At 40.7% G+C, this 24,776-nt stretch overlaps 1 protein-coding gene and 1 long non-coding RNA gene across 9 annotated transcripts in view; one reads left to right on the forward strand and one right to left on the reverse strand.

The window, feature by feature from the left end:
• LOC124946847 overlaps positions 1-9,909 on the forward strand; it is a 16,558-nt gene extending 6,649 nt beyond the window's left edge. Inside the window, exons 1-2 of the long non-coding RNA XR_007100206.1 lie at positions 1-770; positions 7,044-9,909. The exon at positions 1-770 is cut by the window's left edge and continues 6,649 nt beyond it. This is a non-coding gene — a long non-coding RNA (uncharacterized LOC124946847). The remainder of the gene's footprint in view (positions 771-7,043) is intronic.
• LOC124946845 (UPF0489 protein C5orf22 homolog) overlaps positions 1-24,776 on the reverse strand; it is a 447,955-nt gene that overhangs the window by 101,423 nt on the left and 321,756 nt on the right. The gene's annotated exons all lie outside the window — the stretch shown is intronic.

Below are 24,776 nucleotides of genomic sequence, written 5' to 3' on the forward strand. Positions count from 1 at the left end.
CCTTTCTTTCTTTCGTTCTTTTTTTTTTTCTTTGTTCTTTGTTTTTTCTTCTCTCTCTTATTCTCTTTTTTTTTTCTTTTTTTTTTTTTCTTTTGACAATTTTACTTTTCGCCGTGATATAAACGAAATCGAGGAGAATTTTAATCGCGAGCAATGGAACAACGGGGGTGTTTTAGACAGGGCCCAAGTGAGAAGGAATTTGTAACGAGTCGAGAAGTTTGTGCGACTTTTACGTGCCGCGTAAGCACGTGGGTATTCGAATTCACGGAGAAACAAACAACTATACAACACACTTTCTTGTCAATGAACGAGGACGATAGAGAGACTTCGATCGTAACGAAGATTAAACACGAGACTCAAAAGCAAGCAAGCAAGCAAGCAAGAAAGCAAGAAAGAAAGAAAAAAAGAAAGAAAGAAAGAGAGAAAGAAAGAGAGAAATGAGAAAGAAAGAAAAGAAAAAAGAAAAACAATCGCACGAGGGAAGAAAGGGCGGGGTGAGTCGAGTCGGTTTTTATACAACGACTCATTTTTTCATGTGCGGATAACGAAGAAGGAAACAGTGTTACGAAGATAAAAGTAAATACGTATTTAATGTGCGGTATAATAATATCGTAACAGTGTGGGAGAAAGCTGCACGACGATATTTTCTCGAAGGAAAATTTCATAATCGGGCGTATTTTATTGTCGAGCGAGAAAAATGTATGCGCGGACGCGTTATCCGCCGACGGATGGACGACGATTCGAGGACGATCGAGAATGCGACTTGCGAGGTAAGAAAAAATACTTGTTCAATTCGAAATAATAATAATAATAATAATAATAATAATAATAATAATAATAATAATAATAATAATAAAGAAAGAAAGAAAAAGAAAAGAGAAGAAAAGAAAATACACCCTCACGTACACGTATACGGGCGCGCACCGAAAAAAAAAAGAAAAGAAAAAGAAATGAAAAGGAAAGTAATACTGTGCGAAGATGATCGTTGTGTTTTCTTTTTTACGATTTAATCGCGATAATTTACTCTCGATTTCGATCTTACGATCCTCGAATAGTAATCGATTCTGTTTCCGAGGATCAGCTTAAGATTCGACCTTTCTAAAATTCAAAGAGAGTGCATTGATTCGAATGAAACAGAGTAGTGAGACGGTTTATAGCAGTGGCGCCAATCGATCAACGAGAGCTCCACCTGTAGAGTATATCCGAATTTCGAGTAGTTTTCTTTTTTTTTTTCTTTTTTTTTTCTCTTTTTTTTCTCTTTTTTTTTTTTCTCTCTCTCTTTTCGACCGTCCGTAAAATCGTCAGACTTTTTCGGGAAAGATCAAAAGGCACGTGCCTTTTGCCGTATACCAATCCTCTCTCGTATATCGTATAGTTCATTCGTTCAGGTAGAGAGGATCACCCTTGGAAAAGGTATTGTGTCGAAGGAAAAACCTTCGTAAATTGTACAACAGACGATGAGGCATCATAGTCTGTTGCACCTAATCCTGTATTTGGCTGACTCAAGGAGTCAAGTGGCACATTGAACTGAACGTTCGCGATACAATAAGGTGAAATTTGTCGGATTTATTTTCGAAAAGATCTACGATAGAGCTAACAGGTGTAAGAATTTAGACGAAAAATTTCTCGAGAGCTTCGATATTTATAAATAAAAGAGAAGTTCGAGCCGATTGTTTCGATTCTATGGCTCACGTATGATCCATCAAAATTGATCTTCCCACAATGGGAAGAGTATAAGAATGAAAAATAAAAAAAAAAAAAAAAAAAAAATAACGGTAAGGAATAAGAAAATATCGAGGGGAAAGAAAAAGAAAAAAAAAAAAGAAAGAAAGAAAGAAAGAAAGAAGAAGAGTATCGAACGACCTATCGAGGAGAGAATGTTAATCACACGCGATCGAGTCGTTAGAGAAGGATATCGCGATAATATTTTATATCGTCGAGTCCTTCGAGGAACGTCGTGCGCTCCTCGTAATTCGTTTCGAAATCCCACGAAACGATCACGAAGTCGTTCTTTCGTTAAACGCGGATATTAAAGTGCCTTCGCCGAGTCGTAAATACGGGATGCACGAGTGCGCGATCCCTTTTTCTGCTTCGCCGATAAGGAAAAGAATGAAAAAGAAAAAAAAGAAAAAAAAAGAAAAGAAGAAAAGAAGACAAAAAAAAATAAGAGAGAAAAGGGGGAAAAAAAAGAAGAAAAAAAAAATGTAGAAAAGAAAAGGAAAGAAAGAAAGAAACAGATGGATTTCTCGTCTAAAAAGAGCGAAACGCGATTCGTTCGTGCAAGTCAAATATACGTCGCGGAACGCTCGATGATCGAGTCCGTCGCTCAGCGCTCTCGTAAATCGTGCCACGTCATCGGTCGATCGTCGAGCAACTAGATTTAGTGACGCACGCGGTATGTCGCCCGAAGAAATTTTATTTTTTCTCTCTCTCCCTCTCCCTCCCTCTCTCTCTCTCTCTCTCTCTCTCTCTCTCTCTTTTACGAGTAATTTCATCTCGAAAGATCTACGACTCTACGAGTAAAATAATATATATATATATATATATATATATATATATATATATATACGTTCGAATCGTAAATCGAAAGATGAAGATCGTCGATAATCGCAAACGAGTTTGTGGATCTCGAAAGGATCTTTCGCGTTCGAAGAATTTCTCCTATCCGGTGATTCGTCTCATCGTTGCTCGAGAACGGTAAAGGGCCGAAAGGTATCGTCGAAGAGGATCGCCGTGATGCCGGTAGGTTCCCGTGGAAGTTCTGCTCCGGTATATACCCCTGAGGTTCTACCTCCTCCGGGCCATATAGGGGCCATTATCCGATCGTGGAATTTGAGCTCTGGCCTTTTCAGCCGCGCGTCAAATTATCCCCGAGCACAATGCGCCCGTTGATTGATATCTTCAGTCGTTGCTGCTGCAATGTGCCCTGCCTGCGCCTTCTTCCTTATCCTTTTTCTTTCGCCCCTCCCCCCTCTCCTCTCCTCTTCTCTCTTTCTCTCGCAATCTCTTCTTTCGCTTCTCTTCTCTTTTCTTCTCCGTTCTCGACCAGGCTACTCGCCTTTTTTCCTCTTCGTAGAGCAGCACCGTGCTCAGCGGTCTTGTACAAAGCCGTGGACCGAATATTTTCACTCGCTGGCCCACACAGACCTTCCACTTGATTTATCCCAAAGCTTCGCTCTCTTTCTCTCTCTTTCGCTCCCGCATAGTACCTTCGGAACTCGTTTCTACCTTCGGAGGGGAAAAAATGATCCCACCGAGTCCTGGATCACTTTGGAGGATTTTCGAGCACAAGCGTCGGACTTTGAAGAATCATTAACTTACTCGCGGTGGTATTACTTCTCGAAACGTACAATCTTTTTTATCTCGGATTTCTAAAAATTCTGTAGTTAGAGCGATCATCATAGAATGAAGAAGATAAAAAAGAAGAAGGAAAGATATCATATCTACGTAGTACATACATACGATGTATATACATATATATATATATATATATATATATATATATATATATATATATACATACATACGTATGTATTGCTCGCAGCTGTTTCGGAAAACGTGTCGTGACTGTGTCGAAAGCGACACTTTAATCGCCGGTAATTGCGCATGCCCGAATTAGGTAATTACCCTACACGAACTAAGAAGAAGCAGAAGAAGCAGAAGGGAGGTATAGTGGCTTAACCGAGTCCGTTTACACCGTTACTCATTAGCCCGCTTTGGCACGAGTTAGCATAATTTGCACGAGACAGGAAGTTTGTCTGATCGTGAGTGGTGGTGATAGTCGTGCTATAGTGATGGTGTGGGAACTTGCTATTTCTCTCTCTCTCTCTCTCTCTCTCTATTTCTCTCTATCTCTCTCTCTCTTTCTCCATTCTTTTCTCCCTTCGAAATTTATTTTTATTTATTTACTTCGGTTATACGATTGAACAGAACAACCTTCGATTTTGAAAACTCTCAAACATCTCGCTGAAGAAGAAAGAAATTTGATGAGTCAGTGTTGACGAACTAAGCCAAGTCTCCTTGTCGATTCGCTTCGCTTTTTTTCTATGAACAAAATTTGCTCGGTCACACCCTCACTACTTCTTTCTCTCTCTCTCTCTCTCTCTCTCTCTCTCTCTCTCTCTCTTACTCTCTCTTTTTCTTACTTTCGATATATACGTATGTACCTACTATATTTTCTCTGGAGCGTACGAGAGCATCGAGATTGGTATGCCTTGGCAATTTCGACGATAGACGACCGCTCGTCGTACTCTTTCCCATCGCATTTCGAACAGTCGAACGGATGCCGTGGAGACTTAAAGCGAAACTCCAGCGACCGGAAGAGAGTTTTCCGCGCCGCCGCTGCGCTTTCTACTGAATTTTACTCGCTTTTCCATCGGTCCTTGATGTAATGAAATTAGGCCTTGAATATTTGCTCTTCGTTTTCGCGACGAAGGAGCTACGCCTCTTATCGACCCCTCTCTCTCTCTCTCTCTCTCTCTCTCTCTTTCTCTCTCCATCTCCATCTGTCTATTTTATCCTCTCTCTCTCTCTCTCTCTCTCTCTCTCTCTCTCTCTCTCTCTCTCTCTCTCTCTCTCTTTCTTTTTTCTCCTTTTCCAATCAGTTCTCGATATTTGCGATTTTTATCGAGATTTCAAATTTTCTGGATTCTGAACGAAACAATGGTAAGATACCGTTTCACTCTTAACGCGACGAATGAACTCTCCATCCTTTCACCAGTTCCGACTCAAAGCGCATGATAACTCGCGCTCGTGCTCGGTCAACTAAGTAAAAAGAACTTTCGTAGTTCATAGCATTTTCCGTCCCCGTTATGTCTAACGGGCTTCGAATGAAATCGACGTTCACTTTGTACGTTTAACTTTGTACCTTCAAAGAAAGAGAGAGAGAGAGAGAGAAAGAGAGAGAGAGAGAGAGAGAGGAGAGAAAGAGAGAGAGAGAGAGAGAGAGAGAGAGAGAATACATGCATAAGTAATCGCATTGACAGATCGACGTTCGAACGAAACAGTAAAGGTAGGAAGAGAAAAGATATTGCATGATCCACAGGTGTGTCGCATAGCGCAGTCTCCCTATCTATTTTCTCTTTTTTTTTTTTTTTTTTTTTTCCTTGTACGCGACCCATAGGTCTGTTCTAGGTATCCGTGTACTCACCGACACATTCACATACACAAGGCTAAAGTTTTAAACGCGAAGGGATACGCGCGATTCCGTTTCTGCATCAGGTCATGCGTAACGTATAAATATTGTATATAAATAAGGACGACCCGTACGGTCTTATTTATGGGAATTTTATGAAAATCTCGTAGGGTCGCAAAAAAAAAAAAAAGAGAGAAAAGAAAACGACGAGGAAAGGGAAGGGAAGCTATCGAACTTTAGCAAGCGTCGAAACGGTAAGATCTATAATTCTTCGTTCGAGTCGTAATTATGCGAGCGTTGAAAGCTACCGATTTTAACTTCGAAAGCGTTACCTTCGATCTTCATAAAATAATTTCTTTTAAAGGTGTTAACTTTTTTTTCCCTCTTTTTTCCTCTCTCTCTCTCTCTCTCGCTCTCTTTCTGTTTTTATTTTCTTTTTTTTTTTTTTTTTTTTTTTTTCATACATATTTGGAAGAACTTTTATACCTGTAACCTTCTTTTATACCTGTAACCTTTTAATCTTCTTATAGCAATTTTCTCTCTTCTACAGTCGATCTAATTTTTTCTTTTTTCCTTTTATTTCTATTCTCATTTCATATATATATATATATATATATAAATTTTTTTGTTCTGTTTTCCTATCGACATAAAAATCCGATAAGATTCGTTTGTTAAAAGCGAATGTTCGAAGATGACAATAAAGAGCTCGAAAGGATTCGTGAGAATTTGCAGTATCGTCGCCTTATGCTAATGAATGAAGGAAAATCCCTATGGAAGGTCTTTCTCACGGGGTTCCGCGGTCTATGGAATATTAATAGGCTTCCAACCCATCGTTCTTCTTCGTTCACAGAGAGTCAGTACCAGAAGGAATTTTCGGTGGTAAAAGGGTTGGACCGAAGAACGTCGAACCATCTGCGCGACAAGTTAGAATTCTCTTACTACGGTATGGGTTCCCTCAAGAACGAGACTCATTAATACGTGCCTCGATGTTATTATAATGCGATACATATAGTATCGGTTTTCTAGGGAAGGCTTTCCCTTTCATTCTTTTTCTTTTTTTTCTTTTTACCGTGTTTAAAATGACAAAAGCTTGAAGAAATATTTGACTTTAATCAAACAACAATCGAGTGATAATTCGAAAGTTTTCTTCGAATCCTGAGAATTGTACTTGGTGATTCCTTGAGATCGATGAGATCGATCGAAGAATAATCGATAGTCGATAGAAGGCTCAAGAGATGGGGAAAAAAATGAAAAAAGAAAAAATAAAAAAAGAAAATCGGATGCACCAGAGTAAAATTTTCGACAGGGTCGACGTACCCCGGGGAGGAATTACACGGAATAATTTGTGGCCAGTGGCCCTTTCTCCTTTGCTCCTCCTATTCCCTCTCGTTCTCCTCTCTGCGTCTTGATGCGATTATAATGAACGCTTGGCTTATGCCGGAGCTCGATAACCTAACCTTAAGGACGGTGGACCGGGGATTAAAAATAAAAAGCTCGGTGCAATAATAATAAAAGGAGGCGGAGCACGAGGTGGAATACGTAATGCGTTAAGGACCGCGAGATGCTGCGCTCGCTCGAGGACGAACCATGAAATTGAGTTTCGCTCGGAAATCGATTTTCGACGAATAAGAAAAAAAAGAGAGGAAAAATAAAAAAAACAAGAAAAAAGAAAGAGAGAAAAATAAAAGAGAGAGAGAGAGAGAGAGAGAGAGAGAGAGAGAGAGAGAGAGAGAGAGAGAGAGAGAGAGGGAAAGAAGTCATCATAGTCTCTTGTATTCTGCTAAAACGTGACACTTTTTATTTTAAGTTGTTCCCTTTTGAAAAATAATAATCATCTACGAACGATTTATGAAAATATTTTTATATCATCGAATATCCTCTAAAGGTATATTTTTCTTTTCTGTTTCAGACTCGGCCACGCTCGCGGAGAGGAATAATACGCGCGTCTCTTCGCGTGCGGACGGTAAGAATAGTTTGATCGTTAAATTTCAAAGGGGGATGCCGAGTTACTTTGCGATTTATGACGCATTCATCGCTTTTATAGTAAGAATATTATCCTATGTGAATTTGATCGAAAGATGAGAGTTAAAAGTGTAATCGGCAAAAGTCGAATAATCAACGAAGAAGATACGAAAAAGTGAATGAGTGAGTGAGTGAGAGAGAGAGAGAGAGAGAGAAAGAGAGAAAGTGAGAGAGAGAGAGAGAGAGAGAGTATAGGAGCCAAACGATACGGCCCTGGTCTCTCGGTGGTTGATAGGGTATAATCATGCCGAGTTTCATATCTCGAAGGGGCCACGGGAAGATGGTCCAACATCTGCCGCTGCAGGGAATCTCTGCCCACATGCTGGCCAGCATACGGACGCACACGTACGCGTTCACGTACAAGCGCAAAAAGTGACGTAGGTACACGGTGGGACGTCATGTAAATTCATTCGAAACACATGGCAGGACCCGAGAGCGCGCGGCGTTTCTCTTCTCTGCAAAAGGCTTTCGAGAAAAGGAATCTCGAAGATGGCAGAAAAAGAGACCATAACTTTGACTTCGACTTTGGTACTCCGGCTATTTCAGGCCGTGTCACGGATCAAATAAATCCCTATCCTAGTAGAGTTCCTTCCTCCCTTTTGTATTTTCTTTTCGAGCGGTCTTCCTTTGAAACGATCGACAGTTAAATATATCTAAATAATTTGAAATTAATATAAAAAGATGTCAAATCTTGACAAAAGGTCCTTTCTCTCTTTTTTTTTTTTTTTTTTTTTTTTTTTTTATTATTTCCATTTTCTTTTTCTTTCCAACAATGTATCAATTTTTATACATTCGATATAAAAATTAATAGCGAGAGCTTGATAGCAACGCACGATATTTCGCCATTGAAACGTTAATGACGCCGGAGGGACGTTGAAAAATGAGGCTCGGGGAGAAGCGGAGTAGGAGAAGTAAGTGGTATGGAGGCCGAGGGGGTGGACGGGCTCGACCGAGAAAAGAGATACGCTCGCAGCGCGCGCGGAATTGCAGAACTGCCTTTAATTAAAGTCATCAAGCTAGTTGAACAATTATCATTAATTATGGACGTCGCTTGGTCGCTCACACGAGCCATCGCTGCTGCTAGAGTTGTATGTACGTATGTCGGAAACGTTTGACTTTCCTTGCGTGCTGCGGCTTCGTTTCTACGTTAAAGAAAGAAAGAAAGAAAGAAAGAAAAAGAAAAAGAGGAGAGAGAGAGAGAGAGAGAGAGTGAGAGATAAACTGAAACAGAAGGAGAAGAGCCACGATGGAAAGTCGTAAAATATAGAAACTTGAAAGATTTGAAAATAACTCGCTTCGTCGAGTTGTCATTCTCTTTATAATTTGATAATGAATTTTCAAAATTGCTTTTGCTTTCGTTTTTCGTTTCTTTCACTTCTTCTCTTATTTCTTTTCTTTTTTCTTTTTCCTTTCTCTTTCACTTCACATAAAATTCATTCGAAATCGTTTCCAAAATAAAATAGTCAGGATCGTCGACTTTTTTTGTATTCGTTAAAAAGTAAACGAAGCGCACCATGGTCCCCGTTTTATCTTTTTCCTTCTTCTTCTTTTTCTTCTTTCTTTATTATTTTTTTTTGTTTTGTTTTTTTTTTTTTGTTTTTTTTACTTCTTTGACTTCTTTACTGATGACCGAAAAAAAGGGAGACGAAGAAGATGATAGCTAGTTCAGTTTGGTTCGTGATAAAAAACAAGCGGCAGAAAGAAAGAAAAAAGTGTTGCTTCTCTCGGAGCAGCGTCGATTTCGAAATCCAGATGTACTGAAAAGACAGAGAGAGAGAGAGAGAAAAACAGAGAGAGAGAGAGAGAGAGAGAGAGAGAGAGAGAGAGAGAGAGGAAGAGTGGATCGTGTGCCACAATAAAGATAACGATTTACGTTCGACTTTATCGCTGGGTAGCCGGGGCCAATGACTCGATGAACGGGGAGAGCTCGTGTCTCGATTCCATGATTTAAGTTCCGTTGTTGCCACCGATTCGAGCCAATCGCTTCGTTTTTACTGATTTGGATAAAAGAGAGAAAAAGGGAAAGATGAGTTTCTCGACGAAACGATAACAAAGTTCTACTATAAATTCGTAACATTAATTACATTGTTTTCGAATTAAAACGTTTTCATATCGTGCATCGTTACTATTTTCTTCGATGAACGAAGAACACGTAAAGATTAAAATATTTCTTTTCTTCCTTGGCATGCTCGTTTTCTTTGAAATTATCGATAACTATACTTTAGGTTTATAGACATATGTGCATATATATATATGTACAATGTTTTATTTTATGGTAAACACACGACCTACCTTAAATACGATGTACTACGTTTACGTTTCCCCTTTTCGATCCCTACAATTTTACTTCTCTCTTTCCCCTTTCTTTTTCTTCTTTTTCTTTTCTTTCTTTTTTTCTTTCTAACGAGACAATGACGTTAATAACGATAATGATCCTGTTAAGAGTTCTTAGGGGGCTTATTCTTATGTAAAAAGAAAGAAAAAAAAAAAAAAAAAAGAAAAAAGAAAAAGAAAAGAAAAAAGGGAAAAAATAATAAAAAAAAGAAAAAAAAAGAAGAAAAAAAAAAGAAATAAAGAAAAGAGAATTTAAGACCGGGACGAGTTTACGACTGCGAATACCGGTAGAACAGGCCGTATTTCTTCGCGAAATTTAACGAACCTTCGCGCAATGGGACACCATTAAAAAATTCCGGAGCGTCATGTAGCACGGCGCACGCAATAGCGATAAATGCCGAGGGAGGAAGAGAGAAAAAGAGAGAGAGAGAGAAAGAGAGAGAGAGAGAGAGAGAGAGAGAGAGAGAGAGAAAGAGTTGGATGAGAGAGGGTAGCGGATTATGGAAGGCAGAGGATAAGACTGACGAGAGGTTTAACATCACGCAAACTTAAGTAAAAACATTATCGATCGGCAAACGCGATGCGCTCGCGCTGCGTTAAGTTCGTATCGTAAATGGCGATCGTAAAAGATCGAACGCCATGGGAATAAGATTATTTCTTATTTCCGTACGATTGGAATACCTATACCATAAGTATATTTCGATTCTCGATAATTTCTTATATTGCGTGATTATTATCAATGTTTACGGCATTATAAATTGTATCGTTCGAGAAAAATGTTGGAATTTTTCCAATTCCTCCCTTTGCTTCCGAGTAAAAACCTCACCTAAGGAACGATAAATTTTAATTGTACTGACCTCTGATTATTTTTCCTGGAAGGATATAATTTCGAGTAAACGTAATGATCGATCGAAAAAATATTTCACAATGGCGCGCCAAGGATTAAGGAGATACAGAAACTTATATTACGAGGGATTAGAAAAACGTCATTGTGATTATCCATAGCGAAAAGAAGAAGGAGTTTAAATAAACGTTCAAATAATCGATCGTATTTAAAATGAAATTTTTCTATTAAAAAAAAAAAAAAAACTCACCGATTTGTATTAATGTCGATTCTCTTCGTATATCTTTCTCTTCCATTCTCACTAGGATAGCAGAAAAGAAAGAGGGTGTGTGTGTGTGTGTGTGTGTGAGAGAGAGAGAGAGAGAGAGAGAAAATAAGAGTGGGGAAAAAAGTAAAGAGAAACGAGAAAGATCGCAGTAGCACTTCAGTGCAATTTGTGTAAGATGTAAAGTAAGAGACGAAATAACATTTCAGGGATATCGCGAATGAGACGAATAGCAGGAGAAGCCGCTGGCTCGTGGTTCGTCAATTAGCGTGTCACGCTCGTTATCGTGGAAAATAATTAGGCTGAACGCACCGGAGAACGGTTCGTTAGCTCGTCTTCTTTCGAGTACACATAAACGTTCGCGATCTCTCTAGAAGCGAATGGCGAAGTGAATATCGTAAAAGAGAGGAAGAAAGGGGACGGAGGATGGGCGTATAAGCGACAAGACGTCTCGACGATAAATACGTACGTTTAGGTGAATACTTCTACATACATATATATACATATATATGTATATATATATATATATATATATATACATGCATGTATGTATATATATATATATATATATATGGGCAAGCAATGTTTCTTGTGGAAGTGCCAAACGAGGTATGCACGCGAATCCGGTCATTAAATAAAGGTAATCAAGTAAATTTCTTTTACGAGAGTGTTGACGATTATTACTTTGCGCTGATGTATTCCATCTCTGAATCATGATGTCAAAAGGAAATTTGAAATGATAGAAAATGTATATTTTAGAATATACATAGATAAGAGACGAATAGAGAAAGATATTATTTAAATGACGTTTTCATTTTACAACTTCACTGTCTCGTTATTTACATACTAATCGATTGAAAATAGAGCAAATAACTTTAATATCGAATAATTCGTAATTGATGATACTTATGATGTGGTTTATATCTTCGTTTCTTATGAGAAGAAAAAAAGAGGAGGAGGAGGAACAGGAGGAGTTAACGAACGCGACGAAAAAAGGGAAAACGGTAGGAGTCGTTCGCGCGTTCAAGCGACTCGCCTAAACACGCTATAAGTCGGCATGCATACGTTTCCATAGAACAAATAACTTGAGATACGTTGCAGGCAAAATGCAATGAGTTATGGCGCGGCGCAACAGAGCGGGCAATAAATTATCTTTAACGACGTGGCGCAAGAGGAGGAGTAGGAAGAGGAGAAAGAGGAGGGGAGAAAGAAGGAGGAGGAGGAGGATGGTGAGATAGGAAGTCCGAGATGGCTCACGATCATCTGCATCACGATGATGATTTCGCGTGAATTATCTCATTATCTTATAATATTAATTTATTTGTGTACGATGGTGTCACGAAATTATCGATATCGTCGATATCACGAGCTGCCTATTACGTGTTAGAACTTTTCTAATCGCTAAGTTCGATCGGTATTTCTCTCCTTCCCTTCCTCTCTCTCTCTCTCTCTCTCTCTCTCTCTCTCTTTCAGTTAGGTATGTAGATAGTTTGAATTTCATCGAGTAGACGCGCGCTCGTTAGCTTGAATGGCACGATGCATCGCGAGAACTATGCTGCTTTAGTGAACGTGAGCGAGACTTAGGAATGGGAGAGAGGGAGAGAGAGAGAGAGAGAGAGAGAGAGAGAGAGAGAGAGAGAGAGTTAGAGAGAGTTAGTTTATCATTTGTTCCAAGATAGAAGATCATAGACAATGAGATTTTTGAATAGGTAATGTTATTTGTTGGAAATTAACGAATCGTTAACTCGTTTTTTACATAGAAGATAGGATAAAGAATAGAAAGAGGGAAAATCGTCAGAGCTTGTAAAAGCACTGCAGTAACGTGGGGAAAGGAAATTCGGGCCCCGATCGAATGGTCCTGGGACGAATTTGCATGCGGCCTTTTTAGCTCCAGGTGTCCCGTAATTTGCATACGAAAGGGTGGCTTTCGCGAATTCCTCCCCTTTTTTCCCTCGTAACTCTTTCACTCTCCATCTCTCTCCTTCTCTTTCTTTTTATCTGCCTACCTCTTCCCACCGCGGCCCCTCCCCCCTCTTCGCGCCCCCCTCTGCGTGTGTACGTGCGCGCGCGCGCGCGCGCATCCGTGTATTCTCGTTTATGGGTTACCGGCTCAGCGTGTCGCGTCGTTAACTGGATGTTAAACTTTCGTTAACAGTTGATCTTTAACAATCACCTTTCTCGGAGTCGGTAAGCCTTTGCCGATCGAATTCGCAATCGACGAGATAATCTTGAATATCGATTCGTATTAATTATCAATAACGTATGTAGAAAAAGACGTGGTGATCGAAAGCCGCTTGCCGTGAAATGTCGTTAACTTTTGTAAGAGGGCGAGGATAGGAGGAGGAAAGAGGTTTGGAACACAAAGAAGGAGATACAGAAAAAGAAAGGAAAAGGAAAAGAAAGGCACAGAAAAAAGACATTTATCGGTCTGCCTCAAGCAGCAGCAGCAACAGCAGCAGCAATTGCAATAGCGATAACAACGGCCTTTTACTTTAAGCGTCGAAATATCGAAACGCCATTTTCTCATTGATTTATTCATTGTGAAAAGTAAGAGAGAGAGAGAGAGAAAGAGAGAGAGCAAGAGAAAGAAACATTTATAGCGCGAGAACGAGTTTATCTTTTCTCTATCGTTCGATACGAAATCCAACAACGCTTCGCCGCTAATCATTAATATCACAAGTAGATATATACCTATCTACCTATCTACTTACTACGGATTGCGCAAACATCGTTGAAACAACAAACAACGTTATTTCCAGTTAACGCGCGCGAACGCAGGCGCACGCGCGAGCCATCGATTGTGGGCACAGGTGAAAATGAGCGATCGTAGTGGGAGAGAACAAAGTGTCGAAACCGAAAGCGGATAATGATAGCCGCCGACGGCCGCCGTTTATTTTTGGAACCCATTTTTATCGAGAACACTTTATCGTCTCGAAACTCGAAGGAGTTTGCTTTATTCTTTCCTTTATTTTTCTTTTATCCTCTTTCTTTCTCTTTTCTTTCCTTTTCTTTTCTTTTCTTTTCTTTCTTTTCAATATGTTTTTTCTTCTTTTTTTTTTCTTTCTTTCTTTTTCTTTTCTTTTTTTTTCTTCTTTTTTTTTTTTTTCTTTTTTTTTATTTTATTTAGCTCGCACGAAAGAAACGATAAGTTGAGGCAAGTATCGTTCGTTGGCTTTTAGATTATTATTAAACGAGCGTCCATCCTCTTGGACACTTTTTCCGCCTTCGTTCACCCCTGACCGCATCACCCTCTCTTTTTCTCTCTCTCTCTCTCTCTCTCTCTCTTCCTCCCCCTACCTAATTATTTAATCTGGCCCGTAACCTCCTCGATGTCATTGCGCTTGACGCGTTTGCGCGCGCGGGCGCGCCTCGCGTGATGAAAGAGAGGGCCGCGGCCATCTTGTCTGACGTCATCTCACGCCGAGCACGCAACCGCGAAACGCTGACTTCCTCGTTGCGATAACACCTTATTTTTTATCGCTCCCTCTCCTCTCCCCTTTTTGCTCTTTCTCTCTCTCTCTCTCTCTACTCTATCCGTCTAACTATCTACCTATCTTTCTATCTTTCTTTCGTCTCTTTCTCTCTCTCTCTCTCTCTCTCTCTCTCTCTCTCATTCCCTTTCTCACGTAACTACTCTTAGCGAGTACGTATCTCCGCGTACATCTCCCTTTATCTTCTTCTTTTTCCGATTCTCTTTCCCTCCCCTTTTTCTTACCACGAGTAACTATCGCACACACGCATATAAAAGATATATACGTTCGACGAGCACGTACGCCTTCACTTTCGGTTGCGACGAACCGAGACACCCCTCCCGTTGTATAGAAAATGGCGGAATTTAATGGACAACCGCTCGGCCGCTATTCGTTGTTCCCTATGAAATTTAAGGTAGGCGGTGATTCGATTTTATCGACATCGTTTCACCACCTACTTCGTTCCTTTCCTTCGAATATTTCACTATCTCCCACCTTTCCCTTCTCTCTTTCTTTTTGCCTTCTTCTATGGCGTTATACCCTTGTTTGCACGTTATGAAAATACAGTGTGTTAGATAGAAGTAGAGAGAGAGAGAGAGAGAGAGAGAGAGAGAAAGATACGAAAATAAAGAACGATCCATGCCGATCGAAGCGCGATCGTAAAAGGAAATCTCTCGTTTTGTATCTCCGCCCGTAACAGGATTAAGGTGAATACGGGAATGTCGTAAAAGAAACGTTCGGCGATTAGACATTTTTTTTTTTTTGGCGGTAAAGGGATAAAAGAAATAACGACACGGCAACGAATCGGAATCGTTTTATTTAAGAAAAATCGGTGAAACTCGTTAGGCATTTCTTCCTTCTAAAGGAGGAATTTCTTCGTAGTTTAGATCATTGGTTCGAGGTTCTCATCTTCCTTATCTCCTTTCTCTCTTTCTCTTTTTGAAAGTTAAAAGAAATAGAGAAAAGGAAAGAAATGAAAGAAACAACGAGGAGGGAGGAAGACTCGCGGTTAACTGCGGTCGTTGGCGGTGTCACGCGATACGAGCGAAGACGTTGGCAATTTAAATTCGCGGAAGGCCATAATCACCGGTGCGTTTTGAGTTTTGCGTTATTGACGAACATAAAAGCGTCCCAAAGTATACGAGAGAGAACTTTGGGTAAGAGCTTTTCGCAAACACATACGTGTTTACAACTGATATTAAATCAGGCTTCCTTTACAGTCCTAATAAAATGCGACGAGTTCTATCAGGCCCTGATATCGTCGCCCGTTCAACCTGGAACTCGTTCGAGACTAGTTTAAAAATATTGATGGATAAGAGAAGAGCCGCGTGCACCTGAGCGAGTGACCGATCGAGCAAAGAAGATTGTCGGAACATCGCTCATTATAATACCGGTTTTTCTACAAAAAACGTAAGATTTTATAGCTTCTGGCGCCTTGTGCGCGCGACTCGTCATCGATACGCTTAAACTCGACTCGAGAAGAACTCGCTCCGTCGCTCGAGTTTAATAAAAAGAAACGCGGAACGAGATCGATAGCTGCGATCATCATTCAATGCGATAGACCAAATGTTTCCTGTCTCTTTTCGTTTGTCTTTGACGGAAAGTTCATTTGTAAATATACAAGCAATATCTTTTTATCCATTGACGATTTTCCTCTTTTTACTGTATCTTTTATCAAGGATAGAATGATATATAAAATTCGACGAGTTTCAAGAGATACGATCGAACGTAGTTCGTTCGTCGTAGAGACGTCTTAAACGTGTGACGATATACGAAGCTTGCTTCGTCGAGCTTTCCAAGAGGCGTTCGCAGCACAAATTAACAATTTGTATGTCGTGCAAGTGGAGTTATGATTATCGCCGTGTCGTACCCTGCGAGCGAGATTACCCGTGGTGACTGTTACTTGTCTACTTTACTGCCTACCGTGCCAGCATTCTCCCTTTCTCTCTCTTTCTCTCTCTCTCTTTCTCTCTCTCTTTCTCTCTCTCACATGCATACGCTCTTGCTATAATATGCTAATAGGGGGATGCTAACTTCCCCGTGTAACGATGGATCGTTGGATCGTGTTTACGAGGTGAGCCGACCCCAGGGTTTCCCTTCGTACCCTCGGCCATTGCGAGAACGAGCGTGTTAAAAGAGATAGAAATAGAAAGAGAAAAAGAATCGAGAGAAAGTGAGATCGTGTCTCGTTGCGTCCTCGTAATTAACGATCGCTTCGAAAGAGAAAATCGGGCGCGAACGAAACAATGAACGATTTCGCGTTCCATCGAGGCGTGTCTCGAAACGCGTATGGGAGGCGTCGGGACGCCGGTAATTAAATCGAATCGTCGGTTAACAACTTTTTTTTTTTCTAGCGGTGCAGCTAGTCGAGCAATACACGTCGGTTATGGTGTTGACGATTGCATGCGTAGAGGAGCATTTTCATTCGAGCTCTTTCCTGTGTATCGTGCTTGCGGGTAAACGAGATACCGACATATAGAAAGATAAAAGTGATAAAACAATATTTATTAATAGTACTAAGCTCTGAAAAAAGGATATAGTTCAAAAATACGATGCAAATTTGGAAAAATTATTATGATAGTAAATTTAAACTATAATTAAGTATATAGTGGCGTTAAAATAATAAGTATTGTTTGGCGATTAGAAATTTATGGGAAGGTAATTTTTAAAAATAGAAATCTAGGCCGTCTGAATGGAGAAAGAGAGAGAGAGAGAGAGAGAGAGAGAGAGAGAGAGAAAAGGAATAAAAAAAAATCAAAAGAATCGCTTGTTTGCACGCATCGAGACTAAACGGCACGAATCGAACGATCGAGCGAATTGTCGGGTTGAAGTTGGACCGTACGAGAGGGTGTGTGTGTGTATTTGTGAGTGAGTGTGTATGTGTGTGTGTGTGTGTGTGTGTGTGTGTGTGTGTGCGCGCACGAGCAAGCGAGCAAACGAGCGAGCGTACGAAAGAGGATGGGAGAGGCTGGTTACGGGCGTGGTGCGTTCACAATAAAAATGGCGCTTCGTTTGCCGCGAGGGTGGCCCCTTTTACTTCCCAACACTAAATGCCGCGTATGCGATGTACTACCAACAGACCGCCCCGCTTTGCTTGCTTGAAAAGAGTGCCCTTCCCTATCCCCACCCTTACACGCACCTACGTGAACCCTTGATTAAGTCTCCAATAACTTATTACTAAAGGACACAGTGTAGATAGATAGATGTTCTTGAGTTTTAAATATATCGAATCATTTTAAAATGTTCTCTCTTTTCTATTTTTAATTGGGAAAAGAGATACGAAAACATAAATAATCTAATCTATAATTTACGAGGTGGACGTTTATTAAAAGAAAAATAAAAGAAAATTAAATGAAAAGATATTCACGAACGTAAAATTTTCTCGTTCAATCGTCGTGTCGTCGACGCATAGACACGAGGGTGGTGGGACGTGTGCTAAAGTTCGATCGATAATTAAATAAACGAGAAAGGTCATCCCGAAGCCCGGCAGCTCGTCGACGAGCTACGAGCCCGATGGCCCGGACTTTATGGGGTTTCGACGTTTTCTCTCGTACTATCCTACCAAAACTTTTCCCTCTCTACACTTTTATTTCCCCTTCCCTTGTTCTTTCTTCTTCTTCTTCTTCTTCTTCTTCTTCTTTCTTTTTTTCCCTTTCTTCTTCCCCTTTTTACTTTTCACGTTAGTCGTCGCGGCAACGCGTCTGGCTTTGCGCCGATGAGATCTGATTAAAAATTCGCTTGGTTGCATCTCCTTCAGGCCTTTAACTTCGATGAGATTAAGTTTTCGTAGAAGGATTCATCGAAAAACCCTTCTAATCCTTCCGTAGCACGTGGCATAACGAGTTTGTAACAAGAAACACAAGGGACAATGATATACAACAAACGATACGTTTGAAAAATGTCGGAAATCGAGAGAGGGAGACTAGAATTACGGGGGAAAAAAAAAAAAAAAGAGAGAATCAAATAGCGGACAAAAAACCGCATGCGTTCGCGAGCGGACGAGATTCCGCGACATTTTAATCGACGTGGCATCGTATTTACTCTCCAACGTGGGACATACCGGCTCGTACATCTGTGTATTTTGGATGGAGGAGGGAAAAAAAAGAAGTGAAAAATCGGGGAAAAAAACAGAGAGAAAGGGAGGAGATAGAATAAGCGCGAAAGTGAGATAGATAGATAGATAGAGAAAAAAATGGGACAACAGAGAACAGTGGTGAGGTTTTGGTAGGTGGATGAAAGAGCGTGCAACCCCAGTACAATTCCATTTCCGGATGGAGTAAAGCCGAGTCGGACGATCGTTCGAAAAGGCGGTCGAGCGATAAACCGATTCGGACGGACGCGTTTCGACGAAAGGCCGCGCGCGCGCGCAAGTTAACGCGGATTCAAAATCGGAGGTCCACAAAACGGGCGATCATTTTACGCGTCCGTTCGTTTCGTGTTAAACTCGATGTTACTCCTATCGCGATCGAGTGTCTATCTCCTAGGGAACATTTTAAAATGATTGGCGAACGCTACGAACCTTTTTTTTCATTTATCGAAAAACAATATGAGGCACATCCATTTATAAAATCAAGTAAACAATATATATATATATGAAAAAAAAGAAAGCAAAGAAAAAAAAAGTCCGTAACGTTTGACCATCGCCTCCTTTCTTACTTTCCTTCGAATCGCCAAGGCCATCGATTATCATTGTTATACAATATTCATGCCGTCGCGTCAAGTGTCTCGCAATAACTTAGTTGTCTCACAATGATTGTGACTCAAATATTTGTCCGTAGAATATTAATGCAAGAAAGGAACGCGCGATGCAATATGTACAAGAGGATTGTGCATCGCGTAAAACCTCGATGGAACGAGTGCCCTGAGAATAGAAGATGTACATACATACATAGGTACACATAGATATACGAGGCCAAGATAAACATCTACCGACTAACTTCTTTGTTCTCGTCGATAGACGTAAAGCTTTATTCGAGTTCTGAGATATAGATAATCTAAAATAGAATTCGCTGGACCGTCGAACGAAGTGACGTTTATCGATACTCTTATTCCCATAGAATTTACCGACACGAGAGGTTAGATCGAGACGTTAGAGAGATCGCCACAGTCCATCCCAACTCTCTCTTTCTCTCTTTCTCTCTCTCTCTCTCTCTCTCTCACTCACTCTCTCTCTCTCTCTCCCTCGTAATTCCGTATCTATAAAAGTTTACGTTCACCTCGGAGGGCACAAGTTATAACTACTTTACGTTCCGTTTGGTTCAGAACATTCCTACGCTCACGGCAAGCTTCACCCCAAAGTCGTAACTTTCTCTTTCGCGGATTTAGATTTCGTTCGATGATTCACGCTCGCTCTCGATAAACGTGCCGCGAGATACGAGCCACGTTTTCCATGGGAATGAAAAAAAATACTATTTTTTTTCATTCCCAACCAACCCAAGCTCATCTATGGCCCCCCCTCTCCCTCGCCTCCCTCTTCCCACCTCCCATATCATCCATCCTACCTCCTATCGTATGAAAGACCGAAAGAGAGTTTTCTCCATTTTGGGAAAAGCTTTCGATCGACCCAATCGAATCCAATCGTTAGGCTTCGAACGTCAGAGGGTACAGGGTGGTGGGGTAGCACGTGGCTTAATTGATTCGATTTCGAGGGGTTTTCATCCCACTTTTGCAGTGTGCATCCCCCCACCCCCTTTTTCTATCACATGGGTGTGCACGCGAGCACGCTGCTCTCTGCAACGTGGCATTAACGTAGAGGGGTTCCCAGACCACCATCAGCTTCTCTCTTTCTCCATCTTTCTCTCTCTCTCTTTCTCTTTCTCCATCTTTCTCCCTTTTCCATCCATGATTTTTTTCGAAAGGTCGTCAGGGCTTTCGCAAACACGCGTATATACACGTATAGACGAAAGGGGGACACGCGTGTCTACAGCATACTACGCCAGAATCGCGATTCCCGATTGCATTGACACGAAGAACTTTTGCGCGCACCATTGCACTCCATATTGTACATGTTTTATCTCTCTCTCTCTCTCTCTCCCTCTCTCTCTCTTTCTTCTCTTGTCGAGCTTCCTTAATAATCTGCAAATAAATGAAATTCTGGATCTTTTATGAGTTTTCTATTCTGTTCGATTTATCAATCAAGTCTTTGTGTTTTTTGATTGTGAAAGAAATTGAATTTAAAAAACTTAAATAGAACTTAGGTAACTTAAGAATGAAAAAATAAGAATACTTTTCTAATAAGAATATTTTTCTCTCATAAATCGACGTACCAATATGTATTAACGAACAAATTGGATTTTATATAATATTTGTTATTTCATATAAATGGGGTGAAGAGAAGGGGGGAGGGGAGGGGAGGGGAGAGGAAGAGTAAAAAATTTAAACCCCATCACGGTCGATCACGTTAGCCATGGTACTCTATAGGGTAATTTTCGATATCCACCTTGTTAGCCTGGAATAATATCTCGTTGCAAGGAGCTTTAGTATTTTTCCGAAGGATTACCGTCGTACTATCTTATAGTCCTGACTTGGTGTTGACGGTTATGGTAGTATTAGTGGATTCAATACCTCCGGTACTGTGAACGAAATCTTATCCATATTTCGTGCCAAGAAGAGGCAGAAGAGGGACGAAAGAAGAGACAGGGAGTGAACTGATCGAGCATATTCGTAAAGGCAAAGAGAGAAGGGCCGATGTCGGTCCTTCTCTCTTCCTACCTTCTTTTCTTCTTTATCCTTCCCTCCGACGAGGAAACAAGTACCTATAACATCTACGTAGGCGTTTTTTACGCGCATATCCTTGCGTCGAATTCTTCGAGAAGAAAAGTGCCAAGCGAGTATTAAAGTTTCGCTTTACGTGTCGTAACGGCATGGAGGAAGAACCCCTTCTACCTATCTCGCTCCCTCTCATTCAGCATCTTTCTACTAGTTCGTTTTTTTTCCCTTTGGCAGCCGAGTAATGGCCACGGCTTCCAGCGAGTTTCATAATTTCGTAGGAGATGTGCCAACGCTTGAACGCACCCTCTCCTCTCTCTCTCTCTCTCTCTCTCTCTCTCTCCCTTTATCCATCCCTATCTCGTTTTCTCGACAAGTTTGATTGCCGCGGCACCCCGAACTGTCGTCGCGAATGTCAGTGCTCGCTTCTCGTCTCTACGGAGACGAATGATTCTGCGTGAAAATCGATTTGTTTTCCGGTCGTCTTCACAGCGAGGAGGTAGGACGTCTGAATGGAAGTGAAACCGGTCGCGAGTTCTTCCTTGCTATTTCTGTCACGAATCGAACGTCCAGCGCGATGGTAAGCGATAGGAAGTCGAAATACCATAGAACTCCATTTATCTGAACTCTATTTATTCTAAGTGCTGATAGTAGATAGGTACGTATCTCGTCGCTTGCTTAAAAGGCTCGGGCTCGTTTCTTATCTCATCTCAGGGAAGATGAGGGAAACGTTGATGGATATGGGACATTTACGCTGGGCACTTTCCACGTCGTTCTTTGCGTCGATTTTAATGCTTACCGAACGTGAAGTATCTTCGGCGTTCACCTTGAAACCGGTCCAACACCATGTTCCTTCTCAAGTCGATCCAATCGAATCTTTATATCGAATCTCTATCTTTCTCTCTCTTTTTCTGTTTTTCTTTCTCTCTTTCTCTTTCTTTCTTTCTTTCTTTCTTTCTTTCTTTCTTTCTTTGGTTAACCTCGCGAACGAGTTCCATCGACGGCAGCGGAATGATTCGCGAATAGTTTTGTTTATTCGCCAAGTCATCTTTGAAATTGCAACGCAGTTACGTCCGTACGCGAGCCGCGATCGCGGAGATCGATACCGAACAGAAAGAGGATTATTATTGCGGACGATGGTTTCTTCGAGTATTTTACAAGAGAAAGAAAGGGACTAAGTTTATCTTACCTTAGAGGACGCGGATTCGATATTTTTCACGCGGCCGTATGCCAACTCATCGATGACAAGTTTTCGTTTTTCTTTTAAAAGAAGATATTCCTTAAGAAGTAAAACCGGTATTCTTCGCGAACGTTACTTGAATAATTCATTCGACAGAAACGAACGTATTCCTACGCGCTGAGAAATAAATATATCGCTACTTCTCCTCCGCACAGCCGTCAGGAAACTTTCGAAGTGTTAGTGTGAGTAAAATTAGAAGAGGCAACTCTCGCCGTCCGAGAGAGACAGAGACAAAGAAAGAGAGAGAACGAGTATGAGAGAAACGACAGGATCCAACGAGTTTTAGTGCATTTTCGATAATATATGGTAGAAGTATAAGAGAAGGAAAGACATGGTAGAACGAAGAAGATCGATTGGCCGTCGTTTGCGTTGACAAGACCGGAGGACTACGATTAAAGTGTTAAAACGGGAGTGGAAGCTTGTAGTTGGTTGATCCTCGAGAAACCCACAAATCAGAAGGTGAACTCGTAGTCACAGTAGGTCCCGCGAAATGAGTCAGACGTCCGAACGCGAGATTTTTCTTTTCCTTCTTCGTGTCTCTTCTTGGCACGAAGACGAACCGGGAGAAACGATCATCCTCGGTCCAGCGAATGGCAGTGGGTGAGGAGCGAGCTAGCGAGAGAACGAGTAAGTGAGTGAGTAGGAGAGTGAGAGAGAGAGAGAGAGAGAGAGAGACATCGCTCGGCAACGATATATAATGCCGCTGGCATGACGAGGCGAGAGCAATTAGATGTCGCCGGATGCAGCTGCAGGCGATTGCGTCATCAGAGTTACTTTGCAACCTTGATCTCCCGGAGGGCTCTCTCTCTCTCTCTCTCTCTCTCTCTCTCTCTCTCTCTCTTTCACTCTCTCTCACTCTGTTACTCACTCGCTTTCTGCCTTCTCTTCGTTTCATCTTCCTCTTCCACTTCTTATTTTCCTTCTCTTCTTTTCCATTCTTCCATACGTCGGAGATATTACAGACGTCTCTTTCCTCTTATAAACCTAAGACCTTTCGACTATTTCTTTGATATAACACCTTCGAACTCGATCGTCTTATTCGTTCTCGTAATCGTCGAGGAAAAAAATATATTCTAATCGAGTTAAAACAACGAAGGAAAGACCAACGATAAGAAAAGAAAAAGATGGAGACAAAAGAAAAAGAAAAAGAAAAAGGAGGGAAACGAAGGGGGAGAAAAAAAAAACAAAGCGATGGAGAGATAGCCAGTTTTTATCTGAGCTCTCCTTGTGATCTCCTTCAAGGTACGTGTAAATTTTTAGAGCCTTGACTAACGTTAATTACATACTCCTATCCTCTGTACCACCCATCGAGTAATTTTTTTTCTTGTTTTAAGATCTCCTTCTTATATCGTTCCATTAACTTTTAACTCTACGTCTAGAATTTTTCTTTCGAGTATATTTAGAAGCGTTTCGAAAATCTAACTTATCGATTTCTAGATTGGATTTGATAAATTTAACAAATGCCATTGGCATTTTTTTTTTATAAAAGGACCCGAGTGGATAGGGTAATAAAAAAAAAAAAAAAAAAAAAAAAAAAAAAAACCCCAAAAAAAAGAAGAGAGAAAAATAAAAAAAGAAAACGTTCAATTTTAGCTTGACTTAAATTGGAAGAAAAAAGGATAAAAAGGAAGAAAAAAAGGAAAAATAAAAAAAAAGAAAAAGAAGGGAGAGAAACAGAGAATCGGGGTCAAACGTGGACCATCGAGGTCGAGTTGATGCGGGCGTGCAGGTCCTCTCTTTCGGAGAAAAAACTTTCCCACGCATGGAGAGAATCTACAAGAAGAAGAGGGAATGAGAAGAGGGCATCGACACGAGCAGCAGCGTTGCCACTTTACGAGTCTCTTCGCTCGTCGTAAAACGATTCTTCCTCTTCCTTCCTTTTACCAAATTAGGTATCATCCGTCGTTTTCTACAATCTCTTTTACCTTTTACTCATTGGCGAACGCGAATAAGTGCGAAATTAGCCGAGAAACTTATTAAAAGCTCATTGATTGGCTGCTTTTATATTTAAATAATAATTTGAATGATAATAATATCGTATTTATGAGTCATTCCTCATATAGCGAGTTGTCGCGCGTTGACCGGGCTAATGCATTTAACTACGAACGAAGAGCGATCGATAGTATTAATCGGCCGATAATCGAATCATTCAATTGACTCGACTTTCCTCCTGAACGCGAGATCATCGTCGATTACGCTCATACCTCCTCCTCGTCCACTCTTGTCATCGTCTCTGATAGCTACCGTGGTTAGATTCTACGAAGCGAGAACGATATAATTTCCTCGTAGATAATCGATGCGCATATATCGACTATGTAATGATCTATTAAATATTTCATTAATTAAAATTTACAATCTCTTCTAGCTAAAAGAAATAGAAAGAAAGAGAGAGAGAGAGAGAGAGAGAGAGAGAGATAGGGTAAATCAGAATGAAAGAGAAGTACAAAGAAAGTCGTATTTACTTTAATACTTTTACTTTCTCATGATCAAACGTTCCCTAAATGGAATAAGAAGAAGAAAAAGAAGAAGAAGAAAAAAAAGATGATGATGATGATGATGATGATAATGATGAAGAAGATGATAAAGAGGAAGGCAGAGAAAAGAGTCTGCAGTAGTGTCTGGATCATGTCGTGTCCTGTCTTTCATCTCATAGTTCTTTCTCTCGACTTTTTTCTTCAATTCTCCTTCCTCTTCTTCTACTTCTATTTCTACTTTTACTTCTAGTTTTTCTACTTCTACTTCTACTACTTCTTCTTCTT

This window comes from Vespa velutina, chromosome 2 (genome assembly GCF_912470025.1).
Source record: "Vespa velutina chromosome 2, iVesVel2.1, whole genome shotgun sequence".
In the NCBI taxonomy this organism is placed as follows: Eukaryota; Metazoa; Arthropoda; class Insecta; order Hymenoptera; family Vespidae; genus Vespa; species Vespa velutina.